General features: G+C 38.0%; 2 protein-coding genes across 4 annotated transcripts in view; both read left to right on the top strand.

Moving 5' to 3' along the window:
* FKBP5 (FKBP prolyl isomerase 5) overlaps positions 1-23,881 on the top strand; it is a 115,480-nt gene that overhangs the window by 6,574 nt on the left and 85,025 nt on the right. The window contains exons 2-3 of one of the 3 annotated variants that reach the window (XM_055113507.2): positions 2,002-2,253; positions 3,348-3,464. The exons of the other annotated variants lie outside the window; for them this stretch is intronic. The gene's annotated coding sequence lies outside the window, so the exon portion shown is untranslated. The remainder of the gene's footprint in view (positions 1-2,001; positions 2,254-3,347; positions 3,465-23,881) is intronic. 3 annotated transcript variants of the gene reach the window in all.
* LOC134730551 (collagen alpha-1(I) chain-like) overlaps positions 1-23,881 on the top strand; it is a 43,097-nt gene that overhangs the window by 6,694 nt on the left and 12,522 nt on the right. The gene's annotated exons all lie outside the window — the stretch shown is intronic.

The following is a 23,881-nucleotide window of genomic DNA, read 5'->3' as shown; positions in this document are numbered from 1 at the left end:
AGCTGAAAATTGCACAGTGAATTTGAAAGTCAAGATGTCCCAGTCATGGACATAATGCTGCGATAGGTTACTTTTTGGAATGGAGAAAACATCTTAGAGATTGAGTCTGCATCAGAATATATTCTGAATGAGCATGGAATGTTCTTTACCCATGTTAGATATTAATTAATTAAGTTTTTCCATGTTTAACTTTTTTAAAAAAGCAAGACAATAAAAACAGTCTTGTAATCTGAACACATATTTTGGGTTTTGTTGCTAGCATAAAAATTATTACCTAGTGGATGGTAACACTGTTTTGAAATTCTAGCTTGGAGGAGATGTTTGTTACAAGAGAAAAGGTGTTTCACTGAAACCTAACAGGGTAATTTACATGGAGAGATACTTGTTTCTCTTTTGAGTTATTGTTAGGTTAAGACATAAACTTAGAAAAATTGAGATGCTCATCTTTCCCATCTTAGATTTACTTTCACTATGAACTTTATAAATTCTTTTTTTTGAGACAGAGTCTCACTCTGTCGCCCAGACTGGAGTGCAGTGGCGTGATCAGAATTATTCAAGCTTATGTATGTGTGTGTATTACACATATATTACACATATGTATAAATATCAAATATCTTTTTTACATTATATATAATGGTATATATGGTTGCTATATGTTTTATGTGTGTATAGCAGTATCTATCTATACTGCCTTATTTCCCAGGCATATTTATATGCGAAACTTTTTTTCAGTGAAATCTTATTGTACCAAGAGGAATAAGTATATATGCCCACAAAAAGACTGGGTCATAGCAGCTTTTTTCACAGTAGGAATAAACTACTGATTCACATAGCAACATAGATGAATCTCAGAAATACTGTTCATAGCAAGAGAAGCCAGGCACAGATGAGTATGTATAAGTGTTTATGATGCCATTTATGAAAAATACAAGAACAGGCAAAACTAAGGTATGGTGATAGAAATCAGGACAGTGGTTGCCTCTGGGTAGGGGTTGTGGTTGACTGGAAAGGAGCACAAGGAAACTTTCTGGCATGATGGAAATATTCTGTAGCTTGACTTGGGTGATGGCAATTCAGTTATATACTTTTTGGGTAACTTCGTTTTCATGTAATTTTTAACTTACAGAAAAGTTGCAAGACTAGTACAAAGAGCTTCCGTATACCTTTATCCAGTTTTGCCAATTGTTATATACATTTACTCAAACATATTGATTCAAACTTAAGATTTTATAGTATGTAAATTTTACTTTAATAAAGGAAAGAAAGCTAAAAAACGTGTTGAAAATTAGGATGATCTTGTTATCTAAAAAACATGAAATACCTCAGTTAGGAATTAACCAGTGGTTTAATAATGATGAGAAAAAGAATCGTTGACTGTCTTTTGTCTTCATGTATATGTATTTATACTGCTTTTCACTAAAGACTCATGACATGTTTCTGTTAGAAGAAACAGGATCCTCAAAACGATTCAAGGTAGAACTGCCTACAAGGAAAACCTGCTTTATTTTGTTATCCTACACATGTCACCTAGGGAATGTGACTGAAACCTAGCAATAGCTTTCTGGGAATTGGAAGTTGTGACTGTTTCTGTTAAAAGAGTTGTATACCTACAATGTGCTAGCTGTTGCAAAGACATGAACAGTTTTTACTATCCTAGAACTTAGCCAAAGAAGAGGAGGCATACAAATCTGGTTGTTGTTTTTGGGTGGTGCTATTTTTCATAGGCAGGAAAGACATTGGTGTTTGTAAACTAAACTATTCTTGATCATTGGTAAGTGGTAAATCTGTCACTGTCTACTAGATTTAATGTTCCCACAGCCTCAATAGTGTGATTTGATTTAGATTAAATCAATTTAAATCATAGCTTAAACAATAATGGCTAAAAAAATTCGACTTTCCAATTCTACTTATTTTATGTAATTTTTAGTATGTGTTCATTACAATTTAGTATTAGGCATAATTAATGGATATTGGTTCTTTTTGTTTTTTCTTTTGAAACAGGGTCTAATTCTGTTGCCCAGTCTGGAGTGCAGTAGTGCGATCATAGCTCACTGCAGCCTGGAACTCCTGGGCTCAAATGATTCTCCTGCCTCAGTTTCCTGAGTGGCTGGGACTATAGGCATGCACCACCATGTCTGGCTAATTAAAGAAAAATTGTAGAGACAGAGTCTTGCTGTGTTGCTCAGGCTGGTCTTGAACTTCTGGCCTCAAGTGATCCTCCCACCTTGGCCTCCCAAAGTGTTAGGACTGCAGGTATAAGCCACTGTGCCTGGCCTGGTTCATTTTTTTAAATCTTTTTTTTTTCCATCTACATCAGAAAGTTGTTTTATTTGGTCATATAGTCGAGTAGAAGATGTTTGAAGTAACTGGAGGGCTAACCAGATGCTTCAATAAATTAATCATTGATATTCAAGATAAACATTTATTTTGCCTTTACTTATGAAAATAATAAAGTTATGTGACCTATATATTTTTATTTATAAGTTTTTAAATTTAATATATTTTTATTTCAATAGCTTTGGAGTACAAGTGGTTTTTGGTTACATGGATGAATTATATCATGGTGAATTCTGAGATTTTAGTGCATCTGTTACCTGAGTAATACACATTTTACCCAATATGTAGTTTTTTATTCCTTTCCCCTGCCCTCTTCTGAGTCTGTAGAATCCATTATATCACTCTGTATGCCTTTGTGTACTCATAGCTTATCTCCCACTTATAGGTGAGAACATGCAGTATTTGGTTTTCCATTCCTGAGTTAGTTCACTTAGAATAATGTATCCAGCTTTATCAAAGTTGTTGTAAAAGACATTATTTCATTCCTTTTTTATGGCTGAGTAGTATTCCATTGTGTGTGTATGCCATGTTTTCTTTACTCATTTAACCTATATATTTTTCAACAAAAACATAATTCTTTGAAGAATGACAGATGTCTGATATCAATCAACATGGATAAAAGGACTAACTTCTTCCATGTAATAAACATGTTCATATTTCTCTGAAATGACAGAATAGGCCTTTTCCCCTTTTATGGTCCATTTCACTATGGTGTTTAATTGATCAGTCGAGAATGAAGAAAACATTATTTGAAAAGTATCTGCCAGAATTTTGTTTAGAATGGTCAGCCTTAACTGAAGATAGGATTTAAAAAGTATACCTGTAAGTAGACCTTTTTAGACTTTTTATTATGAAAGTTGCATACATACACAGAATCGTAGAGAATTGTCTAATGAAGTTCCATATACCTCCTCTCCAGATTCTTTAATGAACCTCCATGTACCCATTCCCCAGATTCATTAATTACTGACATTTTGGTTATTTGTATTTCATATATTTTTTTGAGACAGGGTCCTACTTGTTGCTCAGGTTGAAATGCAGTGGTGAAATCACAGCATGCTGCAGCCTTGACCTCCTAAGTACAAACAGTCCTCCCACCTCAGCCTCCACAGTAGCTGGGATTACAGGTATGCATCACCATGACCAGCTAATTTTAAAGTTTTTTTGTAGAGCCACAGTCTCACTATGTTGCTCAGGCTGGTCTTAAAATCCTGGGCTCAAGCTGTCTTCTTGCCTTGGCCTCCCAGAGTGTTAGGATTACAGGCATGAGCCACTGTGTCCAGCCATGTGCTTTTTTAAACTGTTAAATTCTCACAGAGATCATAAAACAGTGGTAGTATTGGTGTACCAATTTTTTTTCTGAGTTTTTTCCCGAAATTTTGTTATAAGTAGAGAAACATAAAAAACATTGTGTTTTAGCTCAGAGATTGACTTTGGACAAATGGTAATTATGAAACTGTTTTTGTCTTTAGCTTCTTTTTGTCAGTTCATAGCCTGGAAAAGAAAAAGAAGGATTAATTTTTATGCTTTTCATTAGAATAAATTAGTTTAAGTGCTTCGTATCTGTAGAATAAGGTACTGTTCATCTGGAAAGTTTGGTTAGTGTAATATCTTAGGAATGCAATTCCTAAGATACTGGAATTGTCTAAATGTTCTTCTTTTGCCTTTTCTTTCTCTAAAACCTTCATCATTGCAGTGCTTTAACTGCCACCTCTTTTTTAGGCCCCAAACCTACATCACTGTTTAAACTTGAGGTCTCAATATTCGTCTATGTCTTGAAATGAAATGTATTTAAATACCATCTCTGTAGCAGCTGTATACCAACATGACCCCTCCCCACTCCCTCCAGCCAAAACACTTCTCTTCCTGACTTCGCTCTTCAGCTGTTAATGACTCCACTATTCTTATTGGTCATTTTGACTTTTCCTTCTTAAACTCAGTGAGTCACTAAATTCTTTTGTTTCTAACTTTATGTCTCTTTATCTTTTTGTCCTTTTGATTTTCACTACACTTGTCCTAATTTGGTTAATGTGGTAAAGCAGGATGTTATCCCGAGTCTATAATGAACTTCATACATATCAAAATTAAGATATGCCCTCGATGTAAAATAGGACACTTTCTTCCCTTCCAGAGAAGGCCTCAGTGTGGGGGCGCGTGCCTGTAGTCCCAGCTACTCAAGAGGCTGAGGTGGGAGGGTCACTTGAACCCAGGAGGTTGAGGCTGCAATGAGCCATGATCATGCCACTGCACTCCAGTCTGGATGACAGAGAGAGCCTCTGTTTTTAAAAATTAAATTAAAAAAAAAAGGCTTCAGTCAGCCTTTAGGCAGACACATCATTTTTAAGACCTAGGTAATAATTATATTTAAACCAAGGTGATATGGAAGATTGCCAAATCACTCAGCTCAAATAACCTGGTGAATAGTGGTGGCTGGCAGTGCCCATGATTTTTCAAGGAGTTTGAGCAGCAGACTTTCTTAGACCACAGATTGTGGCCCAGGATGAATTCTCCCCAGCCCGGAATACCTGCAAGTGCTTTGTAGTAGGGGAAATGCTGAACTGAGTATATATAACACATTTTCAGGACTTTCTAGTGTTTTTACGGGAGAAAGTACAGGTCTTTTCTTTGGGTTTATTTGAAGACTCTTATCCCATGTCTCATATTTCCTGACCAAGATAGTTCCCTTTAAAAATCCACCTTTGCTGGGCCGGGCGTGGTGGCTCATGCCTGTAATCCCAGCACTTTGGGAGGCTGAGGCGGGCGGATCACGAGGTCAGGAGATCGAGACCACTCTGGCTAACACGGTGAAACCCCATCTCTACTAAAAATACAAAAAATTAGCCGGGTGTGGTGGCGGGCGCCTGTAGTCCCAGCTACCTGGGAGGCTGAGGCAGGAGAATGGAGTGAACCCGGGAGGCGGAACTTGCAGTGAGCCGAGATCGCGCCACTGCACTCCAGCCTGGGCGACAGAGGGAGACCACGTCTTAAAACAAAACAACACAACAAAACAAAACAAAAATCCACCTTCGCTGAAAATGACGTGACACTCTATTTCATTACTCTGCCTTCTCTTTGCAGGCTTCTGGAATTGGTTTGTCAGAAAGCTAGGAGCTTGAGCTTAGTTGGGAGGAGAGAAAATAGAAATGAGATTATAAGTGATCTCCTTTGTTCTTCCCACTAGCAGTTGTCTAGCTTCCAGGGGTCTTGGGCCTGATTCCTTTCCAAATGGGTGGTAGTTTTTCCTTGTTTTTGGTCAGTTTATGGAGATTTCTTTCTTATTTCTGCCCTTTTGGGAAATGTTAAAATTTCCTCCTGGTACAAACCAAGACCCAGTTTAAGTAATTACTGACTTTGGGGATAAGAGAATGAAATACTATATTGCCCTAGATAATTGAGAACATCTGATTATTTTCTCTGATGGAACTACAGATAATATAGGGATTTGGAAATGCTTATGCAGAAAATAATTTAATGATTATTAAGGGTGGAAAAAAAAGAAAAATAAACCATTCCTAGGAAGCCTGGTATGGTAGGACTAGACACTGGAATGAGATTCAGGAGTGTTGCCACTAAGTTGCTGTATGATCTTGGGCGTGTTAAAATTACTTAACCATTCCGAGCCTTTATTTATAAAATGAGTGGGTTGGATTTTAGGTAGTATCTTAAGGTCCCTCTGCAGTTCCGAAATTCTAAGATGAGTGGTTTCTCAGGAAAAAAAACTAATTTATATGCTGTTCCTAGTTAATGATTTTTCAGGGGCTGTTTCTCATACATATTTTTCTGTTTCCGATAGCGGTTAGGAGAAGAAATAATTAAAGGTGTCAGCGTTTGTAAAGTGGATTTAGATTTATTTATGTTTCTCCACTGAATTTATCCTGGACCCTTACTTTCACCTTCTATTAATATTTGTATCCACTCTCCTGCTTTTCTTGCCTTTTCTTTTTCTATTTGCTTTACACTATGACGTCAAATCCCTCTTTTTCTCTTCTTGCTGCTGCTTTTGTCCAGCTGTCCTTCATTACCCATATTTCATTATGACTGTGGAATTTATCAAATAGGCCCTTGAGTCTAAGCTATTACTGATTTAAATTCAGATGTCCCAATAGTTGTTAGGATTAATAGGACCCTTCTACTCTGTTATACAGCAACTGGAGAGAGGAGTCCTAGGGTTAGAGGGGGTGGGCAAGCCTGAGGGTAGAAGGAATGGTGTAGAAGAGAATTCCAAGGATTGTTTTGATTTTGCCCCTAAAATATAAGTTAAAATCCTAAGTTTCGATGATGATGACTTTTGCACTGATAAAAGTTTGATCCTGAAGTCATAATGGACTGTGAGAGTTTCTTGAAGGCAGAGCTGAACTTCTAATTCTGAATCCACAGCATTCAGTAATGCTGAAGTATTGCTGCTGCTAAGTGCAAGTTGAATTAAATTGTTAGGATTGATGCTTTCTTCCCTCAAGGTGTTTTGTGGTAGGCTGGGGATTAAGAGTATGGTATAGACTTGTTTTTTTGAGACGGAGTGTTTCTCTGTCACCCAGGCTGGAGTGCAGTGGCGTGATCTCGGCTCACTGAAACCTCTGTCTCCCAGGTTCAAGCGATTCTCTTGCCTCAGCCTCCTGAGTAGCTGGGATTACAGGCATGTGCCACCACGCCCAGCTAATGTTTGCATTTTTAGTAGAGACGGGGTTTCACCATGTTGGTCAGGCTGGTCTCGAACTCCTGACTTTGTGATCCACCCGCCTCGGCCTCCCAAAATGCTATATCTGTAGAATCCGTAGAATCCGGGATTACAGGCGTGAGCCACCACACCCAGCCTAGAGTATGGTATAGACTCGTGTAAGACTTCAGTGAATCTTATCACTACCACTTTGTGGTATGGGATAAGATACTTATTTTCTGTAAGTCTCAGTTTCCTCAACTATAACATGCGAGAGGGACAAAATGAGCACTTACCTCAAGGTTGTTGTGAGGATTAAATGAGACAATACATGTAAAGCACTTAGCTCAGCGCCTAGTATGTCTTCACTAAATATTAAATACTATTGTAGTTTCATTAATAAGTACTGCTGTGTTCCAGATATTTATTAAGTTCTGCTAGGTTCTAAGTAGGGTTAACAAAATGAACAGGACATGATCCTGCTCTCAGAAAAGACAGAACATATGCACAAAAGATAATTAACAACCTAGATCCAATGGTAAGTGGCAAAGGAGTGGTTTACTTAAGGGCTCAAGAGGCTAAGCAAATGAGAACTTCAGGAAGGTGACAGAACTTGATCTCAGCTTTGAAGGACTAATTAGCAAGTTGACAGTCTCCTTGGAGCCAGACTGCTTGTGTTTGAATCCTAGTTCTGCTACTGTGTCATCTTAAGCAAGTGACGTGATCTCTCGCCTAGGATTGTTGAGAGAATTAAATGAGTTAATACATGTAAAACACTTAGAATGGTTCCGTAAACATTGTTAGAGCTTGATAAATTATTATTAATAAGTTGAGAGAAGGGAGAATGCATTTCAGATAGAACATTGAGTGATAATGAAGGGGAGATACTCTAGGTTTGTTTGAAATGATGAAGCCAAATTGGTTAGAGGGATAGCTTGTTGGAAAATAGTGGATGAATATGTCGGGGCACAGTTATGAATAAGTAAGCCAAGAAGTGTGACATCTTTTCCATATGTACTGAGGGAACTTGGAAAGACTCTTGGGTTATTTGTCAACTCTTATGTGTTACAGATAATTTCCAAGTCTGTATCTCCAGCATTTCTACCTTCCTTGATTTCAAAATAACTGAAACTTCTATTCAAGCTAATTTTGATAGTAAAGCTCATAATCTTCTAAACTGGGCCATTATGCTTCTTTATTTGCTCATTTATTTTTGTAAATGTTTTTGGCTTTCTCTTTTTCTCTGTATTCTAGTTGTTTACATAATCCTCACTCCTTTTCTCCAAAGTTTAGTGGCTTTCTGCTAGTGTTTCCTCTCTGTCTTCAAAACCCCAGTCTAGATCCTAAATCATCAAGCCATAAGGTGGAAAGGACCAGAGAGAGGGAGAAAGGGAAGAAGGAAGGGAACCATCCTCTAGTCCAGCCATCTTGTTTTACAGATGAGGAAATTGAGGTTCAGAGGAAGTAGAGGCATATGCTCAAGATCCACAGCTACCGAATGAGCAGGGCTGCCCCTTTCAGGACTAGATGAAGGCTGTTTTATACTCTCATCTCAGTGTGATTCTCAGCTATCTGGGTGGGAATTATAGTAGTACAATAAATAAATTTTCTGTTATTACTATTAAGCACCAAGACAAAAAATAGTTTTATTACCAGGAACTATATGATAATAATTCAACCTTATTAATAAGCCCATGATTGTATTTCTCAGATGAGCCTCACTATTCTTAATACTTAAAACCAAGTCTCCAAAATCTGCTTTGAGAAGAGGGTTTCTTGCTTTCATTTTTAGAGTTGTAAATTATAAATATAATAGTATTATAAACATAAATAGTATTCTCAAAAGAGTGGACTTTTTGTTTCTGTTTTCTTCTTTTTTTTTTCTTTTGAGACAGGGTCTTGCTCTGTTGCCCAGGCTGGAGTGCAGTGGCATGATCAAAGCTCCTTCCCAGGCTCAAGCGTTCTTCCCACCTCAGCCTCCCAAGTAGTTGGGACTAAAGGTGCACACCACCGCACCTGGCTAATTTTTAAATTTTCTGTAGAGATGGGGTCTCACTCTGTTGCCTAGGCTGGTCTCGAACTCCTGGCCTCAAGTGATCTGCCTGCCCTGGCCTCCCAAAGTGCTGGGATTACAGGCAGGAGCCACGGCACCCAGCCAATCTCTTAGATTTTAATATATGCCACACACAACACATAATGGTATGTTATGTATTCAAGCATTTTCTTCTACATTGTTTTTCTACCTAGATGTAATGTGTTAGAAGGTATAAAGCCCTAAGCTTAGCGTCTGGCCATACCAGTTGCTCAATAAATATTCTCTTCCCTTTTTACAGGGCTGGTAATTTTTTCTCTTATATAATGTTAATTCCCAATCACCAATTCACTATCACATCACTGCCTTTTCTTCCCTGGAAACGTATGTTTAAATACATTTGCCCTCTCTGCATTTTGAACATTTGCATAATGTACAAGTACTTTTTTTCTTTTTTTTTTTTTTGAGACGGAGTCTCTCTCTGTTGCCCAGGCTGGAGTGCAGTGGCGCGATCTCGGCTCACTGCAAGCTCCGCCTCTCAGGTTCACGCCATTCTCCTGCCTCAGCCCCCCGACTAGCTTGGGCTACAGGCGCCTGCCACTACGCCAGCTAATTTTTTGTATTTTTTTTTTTAGTAGAGACAAGTTTTCACCGTGTTAGCCAGAATGGTCTCAATCTCCTGACCTTGTGATCCGCCCGCCTCAGCCTCCCAAAGTGCTGGGATTACAGGCGTGAGCCACCGCCTCCAGCCACAAATACTTTTTAGTCGCCATAAGCATAATCAAGAAATCATTTTGCAAATGGTAAGCTTTTCATGTTGTGTATTCTTTCCCATGATTAGAGAAGTAAAAAGTGGCCTGGGTTGCATAAAGATGTCGTAGACCTCTGCAATCTGCCACATTATTTCTTTAAAAAAAAAAAAAAAGCAAGCTTCTGGACTAGATTGATTTTTACTGAAATATTAATTTTTCTTTATTATTTTTAAACACTGAAGTTGAATTGTATAATTCACAAATGCCTATACAAAACTTTTTTCCATGTCCTCAATACTTTGTATCAGATTATTTATATTTCTCATGGTTTGGTTTCTTTTTCTTGTCTTCATTTTTCTGAAGGTAAAAGGGGATTTTTCCCCCCTTTTCTGATCTGTAACTTGTTTTGTATTTGGATGATTACCCTTTATAACAAATTTTATCTTCTAATTATGCTATTAAGAGAGAAGATAGTGGCCGGTCACGGTCGCTCACGCCTGTAATCCCAGCACTTTGGGAGGCCGAGGTGGGCGGATCATGAGGTCAGGAGATCGAGACCATCCTGGCTAACACAATGAAACCCAGTCTCTACTAAAAATACAAAAAATTAGCTGGGCGTGGTGGCGTAAGCCTGTAGTCTCAGCTGCTGGGGAGGCTGAGGCAGGAAAATGGCGTGAACCCGGGAGGCGGAGCTTGCAGTGAGCCGAGATCGCGCCACTGCACTCCAGCCTGGGAGACAGAGTGAGACTCCGTCTCAAAAAAAAAAAAAAATTCTTCTAAATTAGATTTTAGGGTTCTTTTGAGGGCTGAGTTTGTGTGTGTAGGTTTCTCTTAGCCCCTTCATATATTGTGTTGGAACTTCTGTTTCTATTTTTTGAATGTTTTCTTATGTTGAATTATTTTATTGCTGTTTGAAAAAAATATGTTAAAACTGTATTTATGGGTGGTTGCTAGCCTTTTAAATTTACATAGTAATAAATTTTGCTGTTAACTTCATTCTTAGAATATGAAGTTTTTTGTACTTTAACTTCTTTAGGTATTTACCCTGCAATTCTGATACCTTGAGAGAGAAAGGGATAATTGACTTTTTCACTTTCATTTTATAGATACTATTTGGCTACCTTGTTCCTTCCCTTTATTTTCATTTTATTTGTGTCTCCTAAAAGTGGGGACCTTTTAATATAATGTTAGGCGCTTTATAGGCTGTCTTTTCTTTTATAAAATGTGTTCATTTCACTTTTCCATTTTTAATATGACTATATTCTAGATTTTCTGTAATTCATGATATATTTTTTAAGATTTTGGCTAGATTTGTCAGTTTGGATTGTAGTTTCTTTTAACCTGTTTTTGTTTGTTTATTTGTTTATTTATTTATTTATTTATTTATTTATTTATTGAGACAGGATTGCACTCTCTTACCCAGGCTGGAGTGCAGTGGTGCGATCTCAGCTCACTGCAACCTCTTCCTCCCTGGCTCAAGCAATCCTTCCACCTCAGCCACCCAAGTAGGTGGGACTACAGGTGTGCACCACCATGCCCAACTAACTTTTCTATTTTTTGTGGAGACAGGGTTTGGTTTTACCATTTTGCCCAGGCTGGTCTCAAACTCCTGGGTTCAAGGGATCGTCTCACTTTGGCCTCAGAAAGTGCTGGGATTACAGGCATGAGCCACTGCACCTGGCTTATTAATTTCATTAATACTTTGCTTTTACCTCCATTTAACAAACTTTGGTATTACCATATATGAGATATTTTCATGTGTATGTGTGCATTTATATTTTTTAAATATGTGACTGAGTTTTTTCCCTTTTTCTTAGATTCCTAGACTATTTCAATATTTTTATACCTGTTGTCTACTCTGCAGCTAATGACACAGATAGCAGTATATGAGTTTTTCTTTTCTTTTCTTTTCTTTCTTTTTTTTTTTTTGAGATGGAGTCTTGCTTTGTTTCCCAGGCTGGAGTGCAGTGGCATGATCTTTTCTCACTGCAACCTCCGCCTCCCAGGTTCAAGCGATTCTTGTGCCTCAGCCTCCCGAGTAGCTGGGGTTACAGGTGCCCACCACCACACCCGGCTAATTTTTTTTTGTATTTTTAGTAGAGTCGGGGTTTCACCATATTGGCCAGGGCGAACTCCTAACCTCAAGTGATCCACCCGCCTCAGCCTCCCAAAGTGTTAGGATCACAGGCATGAGCCACTGTGCCCGCTGAGAATTTAATACACTTTATGTAAGTTAATTTTTTATGATAGTTATCTAGCTTTGCCAGACCAATTTTGTTAGTAAATTTAAAACATTAAAAAATTTTGAATCCTCCTAATTCCGTGTCTCTAATTTAGTAATTTTAAGTTTTGATCCTTGTTTCATTCTATCATTCTTTTATTTAAAAAAATTGTCATTGGCTTTTCTAAAAGTGAATCATGAATCATGTGAAATAATTAACTCTAAAACAGCAAAGATACCTTTTAGAACCTTCATTTTTTATAAATTGCATTAACAAGTTATGCAGTGATGTGAAGATACAAACTAAGGTCATTAAGTTTTCTTTAATTTATAATTTATATTAACCTATTCATTGAAAAGGATTTGATAGTTTGTGATTAAAGCAAAACAGGCAAAGACCATTAAAAACAAAGACAGAAAATGAGCATAAATCACTTGAGAAATAATGAGCAGAATGGGGGAATGGGAAGAAATCTTTATACCAGTAATCTGAGGCAAGATAGTTTCTGTGTTTGAATATTAAATTTAGCTCTGAGCTTCCTGGCAAGCAAGAGAAAAAAGGAAACAGGGTGAGTTTTATAGTTATTGTCCAGTAAAGAAAGCTTTTTCAATTTTTCAGAAGAGAGAAACTTTTTCTGAGTCATAAGTTATAAGAGGTTTGTTATGTGAATTCTTACATATGGAACATAATTTATATTTCTAATTTTGAAAATTACTGAATTTCTTCTGTTGCTGTCTTAGCCATCAGGTACCATTCTATGCATTGTAATTATATTGGTCATATTAAGTTCATGTCCACTGTTGTCAAAAGTGGAAATACCATGGCTGGGGTGTGTTTATGTATTGCCTCTAGAGCTGTGGCCACTGACGAACAGGAAACTGAAAGCTAAAAGTTCAGGAAATGTATTGTATTTAGACTGTGGAAAACATATATATGATACTTTACTGAAAACCATGCTCTTTTGAAAACTGAAATATGTATGTATTTAATTAGAGATGAATATTAAGGATTCTTATAATAATGCTGTCAGATGCTTAAATATGATAATAGATACAGTATGTGCATTGTAGGCCAGGAATATTGTGCAATGCTAGAAAAAAAGGCAACAGATTATTGTATGTATTCAGCTATATTCTTTCAAGAAACAAAACAGCTGGCACATCAATTGAATTCCTCAAGGATGTCTTATTTCCAGAGAATTCCAGAGTTTTAGTTTTAGCTTAGTTCCAAGGAAGAGGAGGTCCCTGTTTTACAGGATAGCCTATTTCAGTCTTAGGGAGTTCTAATGGTTAACTTCTGTTTTCATACACTGAATTTAACTTTGTTTTCCTGTGATTTATTAATACAGTCTATAGCTTTCTTAGAGTTGAGAAGAAAATGATTAATTGATCAAACTTTTTTTGAAAAGTTAATTGCATCTCAAGTGTTTTCTTAGATATTGTTTCATTTTAGGTTCCTTATAAAATACTTCCTACAGGAGTCTTTAGTTTTGAAGTTATAAAAAAAATTATCAGAGGAAATGTGACTAATGTATATGCTTGGTTGAGCTGCATTTTCTTACTGTTTCTATACTTAGTATTTTAACAGGATGTGATTGATAGGAATTTAACATTCTAATTCTTTAAGACAATCATGAAGTTCTGATAGTTTCTTAGAAATGGAAATTGTGTCATTATATTTTGTTGTTTTATTGTTGTGCATTTTAACAAAAGAGGTGACTTCACATGTACCCTAAAACTTAAAGTATAATAATAACAAACAAACAAAACAACACATGTACCCTAAAACTTAAAGTATAATAATACAAAAAAAAAGAAGAAAAAGAAACAACAACAAAAGAGGTGACTTATAACTATTCCATTCCAGTTTTATGATTTGAAATTGTAGTCACACAGAACATTTAGGGGCCACATTAAGTGAAAATTCCATTTATTACAAAGTTTTTAAAAGGATTTTTAGCTGTATTACATGTCACTTAATTATAATCAATTTAATAGTTTCATTAAAATTAGACTCTTTTCAGGATTGATTTTGGTTTTGGTCTGTTAGTGTTGTGTGTTTACCCCTGAACTGTTGTGGTAGCCAAAGGGATAGAAAGCACTGACTGGCAAAAAATGGACACTGGGCCTAGCCTAAGAGGGAGAAGCAGGGCTTCCCAGAGGAAAGTCCCGGGATGCTGTTTCCAGCATAAAGGGGAGTGGGCTCTGGGCTCACACAAGGAGTCTCAGCAAGGCCAGACCGTAAAGGGCTGGGTATAGTGGGAAGAAGAGTTGGATTTTATGCAGTGGCTGATCTGCTGTTGCCATAGAGGATTCTTTTTGAATAATAACTTTTACTTTCTTATTGTGTTACACACTCATTGTAGAAAAATTAAATTAGCGAAGAAAATAAAATAAAAATTTCCTATAATTTTTTTCCCTTTTTGAATGTTCTTAGCTGATTTCCCTTAAACTTCATTTAACATTTAGTTTACTTTTTTTTTTCTTTTCGAAAGAGTCTCACTCTGTCACCCAGGCTGGAGTGCAGTGGCGGGATCGCAGCTCACTGCAACATCTGCTTCCTGAGTTCAAGTGATTCTTCTGCCTCAGCCTCCTGAGTAGCTGGGATTACAGGCGCCCGCCACCATGCCTAGCTGATTTTTGTATCTTTAATAGAGAATTCTTCTGCCTCAGCCTCCTGAGTAGCTGGGATTACAGGCAGTCGCCACCACGCCTGGCTGATTTTTGTATTTTTAATAGAGATGGGGTTTCACCATGTTGGCCAGGCTGATCTCAAACTCTTGACCTCAGGTGATCCACCTGCCTCGGCCTCCCAAAGTGTTGGGATTATAGGCATGAGCCACTGCACCCAGCCAACTAGGTTACTTCTTATTTGTTTATTTGAAAGAGTGCTTGTTGAATTGTTCTTTCCACAGATTATGCTTCTAATAACTTTAAATATTAATTATGGAGGAAACGGGTTAATCATTTTAAGGATTCTTTTTGGTTGGTATAATGATTCTATTAATTAATATTTGTCTTATGGGAGCCATAAGCGTAATAGGCATAATGAGAGCACACACTTGTAAGTCAGAGTGGTTCTTACAGGGGAGACAGGAAAAATGGAGTCCAAAAGGCCTTTCTGTAAGTTCCTTGGGAGCAGGGACTAGGTCTTTGTTGTTCACCATTATGTCAGTATCAGGCACAATGCTTGACGCCTAGTAAGTGTTCCATAAATAGTTGAATGAATGGATGAGTTTCTCATTAAGCACTTTTAGTAGCTCATATTTCTTGTACTGTGGATAATCAAGATCAATTATATTCATCTAAGGTTAAGAGCCTTTGCTATACTCAGTTTTCTTTATTAATGTAAATTTAATAAACTGATTTTTTTAAAAGGCATGCATCTATGTATGCACACACACACACACACACACACACACACACACACACACAAAACAAGTGAAAATTTATTGTTTCTTCCCCTGAGCCCCATTCTCCAGAATTAGCTACTATTAATGGCTTACTATATTTTTTCTAGGTATTTTCTCTTCATATACATTTTCTTTCTTTTCTTTTTTTTGAGACAGAGTCTCGCTCTGTCGCCCAGGCTGGAGTGCAGTGGTGCAATCTCGGCTTACTGCAACCTCCCGAGTTCAAGGGATTCTCCTGCCTCAGTCTCCCGAGTAGCTGGGATTATAGGCGCCTGCCACCATGCCCGGCTAATTTTTGTATTTTTAGTAGAGACGGGGTTTCACTGTTTTGGCCAGGATGGTCTTGATCTCTTGAACTCGTGATCCGCCTGCCTCAGCTTCCCAAAGTTCTGGGATTACAGGCGTGAGCCACCGTGCCCAGCCTTCATATACATTTTCTTTACACAAATAGGATAATTATATTCTGTTCTATAAATAGCTTTTTTTCCCCTTCATGGCATTCTTAAACTTTCCATATCAATTCGTTTGTAACTGTGTCTTTATTTTTAATTGTATAATTTTCCATTGTAGAGATGTATAATAGAAGTCTATGAAGGAAATCCACTCCCCTCCCTTTTTTTTTTTTTTTTTACTATAATAGTAGTGTTTCTGCATGTATTTTTGCTTGCTTCTGTGAGAATATCTACAGGTTATTTCCGGGAAGTGATATTGCTGGGCTAAAGGATATTTGCACATAAACTTTCAGTAGATATTGGGAAATTCGCCCTTAAAAATATTCAACAAATTTGTACTCTTACTAAAGATATGAAGTGTTATTTTTCTGATAACTGTACACACTTTCATTTTGTGGATTAGAAGGATTAAACTTCTGAAAATGAATCCTTGTCATGGTAGCTTGAGATGTTCAGAAGATGATAGATTAGGTAATATATATGTTCCTTGGCTTATGGTGGTTTTACCTCCTGATAAACTCATTGTAAATAGAAAATATCACAAGTTGAAAATGCATTTAATATACCTAACCTACTGAACATCATAGCCTACCTTACACATGCTCAGAACACTTAAATTAGCCTACAGTTGGGCAAAACCATCTAATAGAATGCCTATTTTATAATGTGTTGAATGTCTCACATAATTTATTGAAAACTGAAAGTGAAAAAGCAGAATAGTTGTATGGGTGCTTGGAGTACTGTTTCTGCTGAATGTGTATCGCCTTCTCACCATCATAAAGTTGAAACTCGTAACCCAAACCATAAGTCGGGGACTGTCCATAGTTCCATTGCCTGATGTGATCTGTTGAAGTTAGGTGGAAGATAGTGTACTATGACCTCTACAGACCCATAGTGTGTATTGTACAGATTCAGATGTAGAAGATCAGAATGTTAGGTTTCTAGGTTTTTATCTTTTTAGAATGTTTAAGATAAACATTTATGGCCAGGCACGGTGGCTCATGCCTATAATCCCAGCACTTTGGGAGGCCGAGGCGGGCGGATCATGAAGTCAAGAGATTGAGACCATTCTGGCAAACATAGTGAAACCCTATCTCTACTAAAAATACAAAAAAAATTAGCTGGGTGTGGTGGCACGCGCCTGTAGTCCCAGCTACTCGGGAGGCTGAGGCAGGAGAATTGCTTGAACCTGGGAGGCGGAGGTTGCAGTGAGCCGAGATCGCGCCACTGCACTCCAGCTTGGTGACAGAGTGAGACTCCTCTAAAAAAAAAAAAAAAAAAAAAGAGGAGCATTTACTAGTGACATTCTAAAGGAGCAGAAGACCCTGAGTGCTGGTTTGAGAAGTTTAGATTTGTTGTGCTGGGGCACTATTTAAGGTCCATGAATTAGAGAGTAATGTGGTGGGTGTGCTGTGTCAGAAAGGCTTCACTAGCAGTGTATACAGAATGAGTGGGAGTGAGTGAGCCGTCTGGAGGTAGGCAGGTCCTCTGGAGAACTGTAGTAATTCACAAAGGAGAGGAAGAAAACTCAAAATGTGATGATAGCTATGGAGTCGAAAGTAAGATAAGAAACACAATGAATAGTTGGCAGGTCCTATTGATTAAGTGGAGAAAAATTATATTGAAGTTGCAAACCTAGGAGAATGGCCAGATAATACAGATTATGAAATAAATGGAGAAGGGACCAATTTTGAAAAAGTTAATTTTCCTTAAAAACATAAGGAAATAAAAGGGTCCTGAAGTGAGAGAAATCAAAGATTGGAGAAGGAAAGAGGGAGAAATTAGGCCACTTTTAATTTCAGCTACTACCTCTATTAGGATTTGGGAGTTATACTAATAGAGGTAATAGTTGAAATTAAGAGTGGATGAGTTCTGGTATGAAGTGGTTGATGGGGACAACTGTTGATTGACAACTGCATTTTAAGGAGAGGATACTGATAGTAATGGGAGATGGGATGAAAGAATGCCCAGGCAGAGAGGAAATTTAATAATTTCAGGAGTGGGGAAAGAATAAAGAGAAATGTTACTGCAGCCTACCTTTCATTCTTTTACTGTGCATAAGATACTGTATTTGCAGGATGTTTTCCTGTAGATACCACATTGTTCTTCCTCCGGGAGTGGCATGTCAGAAAATTTGATGATTATTTTAAAGATGTTGAGTTTTATTCCTGAAATTGAATATGGTAACGGAAAAAGGGTCTTGGGAAAGTAGTTTTTGGTGTCATATGCTGTGTTCCTTTTAGTTCATAAAATCTTTCATCTTGTTTGAATATCTGTGGGTCTAAAAAAAAAAACAGCTAATTTTTGGATAGGTAAAAGTCCAGATACTTTGTACATTTTAATTGATTATTTAAAAAATATTCCCTGGCTTTTAAAACTTGGCTAATACAAATTATAAGAATCACCATCTTTTTAGAAGAACATACTGTGAATTCAGAATTTTTGCTGGCTTAGTGCTTGTCAGCATGGAGCCTGTTCACAGGAAATGCTTTAGAATCAGAGTCAGAGACCTGTGACACTTCTGGGGAGTCAGTAGGTAAAATAGTTAGAGTGCAGGCTCCAGAGTCAGTCTCCCTGGTTCCACTGTTCACTAGAAGTATATCCGTGGATAGATTACTTAGCTCGTCCATTAGATTTGCTGTCTGGACGTGTCAGTAGTAACAATCTCAATGTCACACGGTTATTGAAGAGATCCATCATAGAGCTTACATTCTAGTAAGGAGAGACAGGCAGTATACAAATACTATAAATACACTGGAGGAAAACATAGTGGGGCTGATTATAGTCGATTTTTTCTCTTTTATTTCCGGTAACAGTAAAACAACTCTGATAAGAAAAGGTTTGAACATGAAGGCAGACCTGAAGCGAGTGAGGGAGTGAGCTATGCAGCTAACCAGGGAAGAGTTCCAGGTAGTGGGGATAGCAAGTGCAAAGGCACTGAGGAAAGGGCACATGGGAGGGGGCAGCAAGAAGGCCACTGTAGCCAGAGCAGTGAGTGAGGGAAAAGGAGAAATAATTTCAGAGATAGCGAGTGATCAGCATGTATAGGGTATTAAGCATAAGAAGGACTTTGGATTTTATCCTGTGTGAGATGGGAAACCATTGGAGTGCCAGAGTAATTTTTTCTTAAAGCTAGTCTGCTTGTCATTTCTTTTCTTAAAAATGCCTCAGTTCCCTGTTGCCTTTGGAATAATGTTCACGTACTTTACTTTGGCACACAAGGTCCTTCACAGTCAGGCCTCTGCCTGTTTATTTAGCATCATCTGCTTCTTTCCCACATGTACCCTTCACTTTAGCCAAGTGGGATCACATGCAGCTCCCTGGATGGGTCATGATGCTTTGTGTCTTCGCGTCTTTCTGTACCGTTTGCCGTGTGAGAAGCCCTCCCCCTCAGCTCACATGGTCACTGGCTCTGTTTTAGAGGGTCCTCTTTGTGCTCTTGCTCTCTCATCATTTCCACCCGGAGCCACTTTGCACTTAAGCTGCTTAGGCTTGAAACGTGCTGTGTTCTTTTACCAGCCTTGATTTTACTCTTGCCACACCCTTGCTGGTTGAAAGTATGCCTATCCAGCTCAGACACTGCCATCTTCTGCCTCCTTTGGACCCTCAGAAACACTTTGTAGCTCTCTTCTACCTAATAATAATTATTTGGAATTAAAATGTTTCTTTGCCTTCACAAACAATCCTTGGGCTAACTTATTTCAGTTTTCTTTGTAGCTCCTAGAACAGGGTCTTACAGACATTTCATATTCAGTAGGTATTCATGGTGTGTAGGATTCATAGTATAATTAGAAAACTATTGGCTTTCAAACAACTAAGGGCCAAAAGCAGCAAAAATGAATGCACAATTAAAATGAGTTCCTATTAACAAAACAAATTTACTGTAATTATGATAGCTAGGTAATCCTTGTTCTCTTATATATTTATATATACTTACTAGTGGCACCAAATATTAGTATACCCAGTTTGAGATGCAGTTTGTTGAAATATATTTGGACACAGCCAGGCGTGATGGCTCACATCTGTAATCCCAGCACTTTGGGAGGCTGAGGTGGCAGGATCGCTTGAGCCCAGGAGTTCAAGAACAGCCTGGGCAACATAGTGCGACCTTGTCTCTACAAAAAAAAAAAAATTAAAAAATTAGCTGGGTGTGGTTGTGCATGTCTCTAATCCCAGCTACTCAGAAGGCTGAGGTGGGAGGACCATTTGAGCCTGGCAGGTTGAGGCTGTAGTGAGCCATGACTGTGCCACTGTACTCCAGCCTGAGCAACAGAGCAAAACTCTGTCTCAAAAAAAAAAAAAAAGACACGTAAATAAATGCTCATGGTTTTTGACAAGGTCATACTACTTCTGAAAATCTTCTTAAGAAAATAATACAAACTAGCCAGCCACAGTGGCTTTTGCATGTAAATCTCAGCAACTTGGAAGACTGAGGCAGGAAGATCACTTGAGCCCAAGAATTTGAGATCAGCCTGGGTAACATAGCAAGACCTTGTCTCTATTAAAAAAATAAATAAATAAAAAAGAGAAAATAACACAAACTAAATGATAATTACAACATCTACTACTACTAATGTTGAAAGTTTACCATGTAACAGGCACTATACAAAGCCCTTTATGTGCATTACTTAATTTAGTCCTCACAATCCCAAGAGATGTTGATAACTGATAACCTTGGTGACTTGCACAAGATCATACAGTTGCTATGTTGTCAAGCTAAGATTCTCACTCAAGCAGACTGTGTTCAAGAAGCCATACTCTTTTTTTTTTTTTTTTTTTTGAGACGGAGTTTTGCTCTTGTCACCCAGGCTGTAGTGTGCAGTGGCTCGATCTCTGCTCACTGCAACTGCCTTCCGGGTTCAAGTGATTCTCCTGCCTTAGCCTCCTGAGTAGCTGGGATTACAGGCACTTGCCACCACACCCGGCTAATTTTTGTATTTTTAGTAGAGACGGGGTTTCACCATGTTGACCAGACTAGTCTTGAACTCGTGACCACAGGTGATCTGCCCGCCTCAGCCTCCCAAAGTGCTGGGATCAGGCACGAGTCACCGCGCCCAGCCAAGAAGCCATACTTTCAATTACATATGATAAAAGCTTAGGCACAAAAATGTTCATAGCAGTGTTATAGAGTATTAATAAGTTGGAAGGAATGTATATCATTCATGAATTATGGTCATCCATTGAGTAGAATAATTTTTTAGCAGCTTAATTGAGATAAAATTCACATACCATAATATTCTCCCCTTTAAAGTGTACAATTCAGGCCGGGTGTGGTGGCTCATGCCTGTAATCCCAGTACATTGGGAGGCTGAGATGAGAGGATCACTTGAGACCAGGAGTTCAAGACCAGCCTGCTCAATGTAGCGAGACCCCATATCTCTATAAATAAATAAATAAATACATAAAATAAGGTAAATCAAAAATAAAATGAAGTATATAATTCAGTGGTTTCCGGCATATTTCCAGATTTGTGCAACTATTACTGCTGTCCCACTTTGGAACATTTATAACCCTAAAAAGAAATCTCCCACTCCCCATTTCCTCCTGTTTCCCCTAACCCTAAGCAACCACCAGTCTACTTTCTGTCTCTATGAATTTGCCTATTCTGAACCTTTCGTATAAATGGGATCATATAATGTATGGCCTTTCATGATTGGCTGCCTTCAAGTGAAATTAATAGTCCTAAATATGCACCTAATAACAGAGCTTCAAGATACATGAATCAGAAACTGATAGAACTGAAAGGATAAGTAGATCTAAAATTATAGTTGGAGATTTCAATACCTCACCTGTCTCTCAATAATTGATAGAACAAGTAGACAAAAAATAATTTAGAAGATGTGAACTACATTATCAACTAACCTAATTGACATTTACATAGTATTCTACCCAATACAAGCAGAATACACATTCTTTTCAGTTGCACACAGCACAGGACATTTAATAAGATAGATCATATTTTTGTTCATAAAATAGTGTCAGTATTGGCCAGGCGCGGTAGCTCATGCCTGTAATCCCAGCACTTTGGGAGGCCGAGGCGGGAGGATCACCTGAGCTCGGGAGTTTGAGACCAGCCTGACCAACATGGAGAAACCCTGTCTCTACTAAAAATACAAAATCAGCCGGGTGTGGTGGTGCATGCCTATAATCCCAGCTACTCAGGAGGCTGAGGCAGGAGAATCGCTTGAACCTGGGAGGCACGGGTTGCGGTGAGCTGAGATTGCGTCATTGCACTCCAGCCTGGGCAACAAAAGCAAAACTCCGTCTCAAAAAAAAAAAAAAAACAGCATCAATGCACTTAAAGTGACTTAGATCATAAAGTATGTATGCTGACCAAAAGGGAGTTAAATTAAAAGTCAATAACAGAAAGATACTTGGAAAATTATTAAATATTTAGAAACTAATGTATTCCTAAGAAGCCCACAGGTCAAAGAAGAATATCAAAGATGAATTTAGAAAGTATTTTGTACTTAATGAAAATCATATCAGAATATGTGGGTTGTGGTTAATGCAAATGTTTAGGGGAAAATTCATAGCACTAAATGTCTATATTGGGTAAGAAGTAAAATCACAAATCAGTGTCCTCAGCTTTCACCTTAAGAAATTAGAAAAAGAAGGGAAAATTAAACCCAAAGTAAACAGAGGAAAAGAGTTAAGGATAAAAGCCAAAATTAGTGGAATAGAAAAAAAGAAAACTAGTAGAGAAAGTCAGTGAAATCAAAAGCTGGTTCTTTGAGAACAATGAAATTGATAAAACTCTAATCTGACTAATCAGGAATCAGAGAGAGAAGACAACTTACCAATATCAAGAATGAAAGAATTGCTAACAAAGCTCAGATTCTATAATTATTAAAAGGATGAGAGAATAATATGAATTACTTTATAGTAATACATTAGACAGCTAGATGAAATGTGCAAATTCCTTGAAAGATACAAAATACCTAAGCTCACTGAAGAAGAAACAACCTGAAAAGTCCTATATCTATTAAAGAAATTGAATTCGGCCAGGCTTGGTGGCTCACGCCTATAATCCCAGCACTTTGGGAGGCTGAGGTAGGCGGATCACCTGAGGTCGGGAGTTTGAGACTGGCCTGACCAACATGGAGAAACCCCATCTCTACTAAAAATACAAAATTAACTGAGTGTGGTGGCGCATGCCTGTAATCTCAGCTACTCCAGAGGCTGAGACAGAAGAATCGCTTGAACCCAGGAGGCAGAGGTTGCAGTGAGCCAAGATGGTGCCACAGCACTCCAGCCTAGGCAACAGGAGCGAAACTCAGTCTCAAAAAAAAAAAAAAAATTGAATTCCCACAAAGAAAACTCTAGGCCCACATGGTATTCCTGATTCTACCAAACATTTTAGGAAGTCATAATACCAATTTTACACAAACTCCTCCATAAAATTGATAAAGATGGAATATTTCTTAAGTCACTCTATGATTTTTATTATTTATTTACTTATTTCTTCCTGAGCCAGGGTCTCGCCCTGTTGCCCAGGCTGGAGTGTGGTTGTGTGATGGTGTGATCATGGCTCACTGCAACCTCCACCTCCTGGGCTCAAGCCGTCTTCCCACCTCAGCCTCTGAGTAGCTGGGACTACAGGTGTGTGCCACCATGCTCAGCTAATTTTTGTATTGTTTGGTAGAGATGGGGTTTTGCCATGTTGCCCAGATTGGTCTCGAACTCCTGGGCTCAAGCAATCCACCCGCCTTAGCCTCCCAAAATGCTGGGATTACAAGTGTAAGCCACCACACCCAGCCAGCAATATTTTTAACAAAATTTTAGTAAATTGAATCCAACAACATATAAAAACGATAAAATACAATGACCAAATAGGGTTTATTCCAGGTATCCAAGGTTGGTTTAACATTTGAAAACCAATGTCATGTACCACATTAGCAAGAGAAAGCATATGATCAGCTCAATAGATGCAGAAAAAACATTTAACAAAGTTTAACATGCCTTGCTGATGAAAACTCAGCAAACTAGGAAAATAAGGGAACTTCTCAATATGATAAAG

Source organism: Pan paniscus, chromosome 5 (genome assembly GCF_029289425.2).
Source record: "Pan paniscus chromosome 5, NHGRI_mPanPan1-v2.0_pri, whole genome shotgun sequence".
Taxonomy (NCBI): Eukaryota; Metazoa; Chordata; class Mammalia; order Primates; family Hominidae; genus Pan; species Pan paniscus.
The sequence above is the reverse complement of the archived record's forward strand: the minus strand, read 5'-3'. Positions and strand labels throughout refer to the sequence as shown.